The 4,301-nt window shown below is 48.2% G+C and overlaps 1 pseudogene; it reads right to left on the bottom strand.

Moving 5' to 3' along the window:
* Nucleotides 1-2,950: 2,950 nt before the first annotated feature.
* LOC135004913 (palmitoyltransferase ZDHHC20-A-like) lies at nt 2,951-4,088 on the bottom strand (annotated as a pseudogene).
* Between the last annotated feature and the right edge of the window lie 213 nt (nt 4,089-4,301).

The raw sequence follows: 4,301 nt of genomic DNA, 5'->3' as shown, positions 1-4,301 counted from the left end.
TGCGCAGACCTGGAACCCAAACACTGGTACACAGACTTGGAATTGGAACCTGAGGCTCAGTGCTAACCCTAGTGACCAGATCCTCAGAATAGGGAAACCTGGGGGATGTAGTCACCATCGCAGCAGTCGGGATCCTGGCGGTCAGCATAGCTACGCCGGGATCCTGGCTGGCAGAATGCCGGCAGGGGGCCCAGGACTATTCCCCCTTCGCTGCGCTCGCATCCCTGCCTGCATTCGGGCGGCCAGGATCCTGGCATCGGTATGGTGATCGCGGGGATCTCGACCGCCGGTCACGTAAACCCAATCCAAACCTGTCACCTACCGCCGATGGAATGCTAGTAATGATACCAGTGATCTGGGGGTACTTGCAACAGAGTAGGCACAATAATGTAACAGGCATTGAGCTGAGGAAGCAGGCTGTAGTAAATGCAGTCTTAGCTTTAACACACAGGCACTTTGTGTAACAGGAATGCTTGTAGAATAGAGGAACAGAGCAGAAGCAACTGAAGCCCAGATCCAGGGAATCCACATCAGGAGAAGGGGGTTCTGGCAATGAACCTCACCCAGGAGCTGTTTAAATATGATGTTCCCAGTGCCTATTGTGTGAACTGATCGTATGAGCACAGCTCCTGAGATCTGATTGGATTGTAATGATCACCTGACAGAAACAAATATGGCAGGACCCATGCAGCTAGACTGTTTGTAAACAAATGGTAATACAGTGCTCAGGAATGCTGCAGATGACTAGGGGATGAATGGATGACCATGAGACGGCACAGCCGGACATGAAAAGTGGGACTAAGACACCAATGTGTGACAATATGACTACAACTCTGTATTCAGCTAGGGGTTGATTAACTAGTGTTCGGAAAAGCCAAACTCCCATGCAGATTGCCGTGGATAGTTACACAGGCTACTGCTCTTCTTCGCTGGGCTGTCTCTCAGGAGCTGCTGATTATACATTAGTACTAGTAAACTGGAATCCAGACTCCACTTCATTGGTTCTACAGAATTAAATAGCTGCCTTGCAATTTCACATGTGCCAGTTATAGTATCCTGCTCAGTAAGTTTCACCTGTGCTCCTGACCGGTTCTCCTATGTCTCCTGGAGTCTGGCTTCAGTTTGACTTTTAATTCTGTGCTGCCTGCCCTGACGCTGAAGGGTTACTGATGGTGCCTCTGGCAATGAATTTAGATTTGTTTCTGTTATCTTATCCATTGTATTTCTGTTTATTCTTTCTGTATATTATTTATTAGCAGTTTCTTATATAAAGTGGTTGTCACCATTGACAGTGATGAGGTTATCCTACCATAGCATTGTGATCATTATTTCGTGTGTGGTAAGCAGCACGGGTGGCGGGGGGGGGGGGGGGTGTACTTGGCACTGTGGGGCAGTGGGGGCATATGTGTAACTGGCACTGTAGGGCAGTGGGGGCATGTGTGTAACTGTCACTGTGGGGCAGTGGGGGCATATGTGTACCAGTCACTGTGGTGCAGTGGGGGCATATGTGTAACTGGCACTGTGGGGCAGTTGGGGCATATGTGTAACTGGCACTGTGGGGCAGTTGGGGCATATGTGTAACTTGTACTGTAGGGGCGTATCTGGCACTGTGGGGCATATGTGTAACTGGCACTGTGGGGGCATATGTGTATCTGGCCCTGGGAGCATACATGTATCTGGCACTGTGGGGCATATATGTATCTGGCACTCTAGGGGCATATCTGGCACTGGGGTGGCATACAGTATGTGTAACTGGCACTGTCGGGGCATATGTGTATCTGGCACTGTCGGGGCATTTGTGTATCTGACACTGTGGGGGCATATGTGTATCTGGCACTGCACTACTGAGAGCATATGTGTATCTGGCACCATTGGGGGGCATTTTCATTGGCCACTGCCAGGTGTCAACCTTAATTCCATGAGGCAGCGCTACACATCGTGAACGGCGCTACACATGCTGGGCGTCCTTGCCCTGTGCTGGGCGGTCCCCAGCATGTGAGGAGATGGACGCAGATCTGGCTGCATATGCAACAATCTGCATCCATCTCTGATTGAGGTCTTTAGTCCTCAGCACCGCAAACAACCCACATTGTCTAGGTCAGGGCTGGCCAAACCGGTCCTCGAGATCTACCAACAGTTCATGTTTTCCAGGCCTCCTAGAGATCTGTAGAATTGTCAGTTAGTAATGAATGCAGCACATCTTAATTAGTAATGACTACACCTGTGCACCAGCTAGGTGGTCTGGAAAATGTGAACTGTTGGTAGATCTCGAGGACCTGTTTGGCCAGCCCTGGTCTAGGTCAATCAGCAGGAGCACAGGTGGAGTCATTACTCACTGACACATTTTGAAAGACCCACAGGTGGAGCTAATTATTTTACTTATGATTCTGTGAGGAGACCTGGAAAACATGCTCTGTTTGGGGTCCTGCGGACGGAGTGTGAGAACCTATGAACTATACCATACACAGCAAATGGCTGGCAGTTGTAAATTTGAAATATATCAATCAATATTAAAATCAAATATTAACATCAAATATACTACCATGAGCTAGTTCATTGATAAGAAAGGCGTTTCACCACAGGTGATGGCAATCATACATTACCAGGAAAGTCCAGGAACAGAGCATTTTCTCCCTCATGGAGAGGGTCAGCTAGGCAAGTATGACATAACACAGTTGTATTATTATTATGAAGAAACAAAGGGAAATTATTCAAATATTATTATATAACATAAATTACAAGTGCTGTCATTATTTTTACAGTCAAATATCCGTTAAATACCAAAAACTATAATAACACAGTATAAAAGCGTTATATGCTAGAATATGATATACATTGGCAGCACAGTAGTAAAAGCATTGATTGTTAGAATATAAAACACGCAGACAATAAACGTATCTCTTTCTCATGATATTTATTTCTACTGCACCTCCGTCCTTTATATCAGGTCCAATCACCAAATGGAAAGTCAGCAGTGTTACCCCCACCTCTGATGTGTCTCAGATCTGTACTGGTGTCTCTGATAGACCTGCGGTGAGATGAGGGGGCTAGACTCGAGATCTGCCAGGGGCCGTCCAGTAGCCAGGAAAGGCAGGGTAACCCCCAGGCGTTGTTCTGTAGGTGTGGATCTCTGTAGGTAGGTGTCATCCTTCTCTATGTAGGGAGAGACCAGGTGCAGCAGCTCCAGAGAGGTGAGGCCAGCTCTACTCTGCATATTTCTCTGGATCATGAGGGAGAGATGGCCGAAAATATCCGTCTCCCTGGCTTGTGTCTACAGGTAGTAGCCAATATCTCTTTTCTTGCCCAAATACATCTTGGAAGTTCTTGAATCCAAGAGGACGGCCATCTCCTCCAGAGGAGGCATCTCCATAGCGGAATTCTATCGTCGTCCTGTTCCTCACTAAGAGACAGCAGTGACAGATGAACAACATCAGCAATAAGATGGAAAACGCTGTAGATAGACAGAACAGGACGCGGATGTCACTAGTTCTTTCAGTGACCTGGGGCTCATCCGTCCACGTTAGAATGAAGAAGCGGAGAGTCGTCCCAGAAACGAAAAGGCAGGACAGCAAGGAGTACATGATCAGCAGCAGGAAGGACTTGTAATTGGAATATCCTACGCAGTTATTCAGCGCCAGGCAGTGATGATCCTGCTTCAGCACACACACATCACAGGTAGAACAGTGGTGGCACCGATCCGGCTACAGCAGCTGACATCTCTCACAGTATCTGATCTCTGGGATGGTGCTGATGGGCAAGTGTCTAGCAGCTTCCCTGAGAACACGCTGCTTGTCTTCCTGCGTCTCCTGCTCCTTGTACAGCTCCTTGTCAGCCTCCGATAAACAAAACTCTTTGGGTGGTTTTACTGGTCTAGCACATAACGTTGTCCAATAGGAGACCAGAGACATTACAAAGAGCGGGTGAAAGAACACCAAGTAGATGACTCTTTTATTGTGTGATGTGACTGTGGCTATACACAGCCCAAACACATAGGCAAAGTAGCCCCAGCACGCTCCCATTGTGATAAAGACCACCGGGATCCAACGGGCCACTCGCCTGCGGCATCGCCGCGCATAAGACAGCTCCATGATAAGCACGCAGTTACCGGCACTAAGACCAAGCAACAAATGTCACCCTCTGGCCTAGTGACCAGATAAATGCTCCCAGGCCACACCCCCATTGTGATGTCACACATTATGATGTCACAGAGGGACATGGGCAGCAGGGTCACATGTTTGCAGCATGTGCGGGGTCAGGGGAGGGATGGGAGTGCTGAGTTCTACTATATACAGATTACAGGG

The sequence above is a fragment of the Pseudophryne corroboree genome, chromosome 1 (assembly GCF_028390025.1).
Source record: "Pseudophryne corroboree isolate aPseCor3 chromosome 1, aPseCor3.hap2, whole genome shotgun sequence".
Lineage (NCBI taxonomy): Eukaryota > Metazoa > Chordata > Amphibia > Anura > Myobatrachidae > Pseudophryne > Pseudophryne corroboree.
The sequence above is the reverse complement of the archived record's forward strand: the minus strand, read 5'-3'. Positions and strand labels throughout refer to the sequence as shown.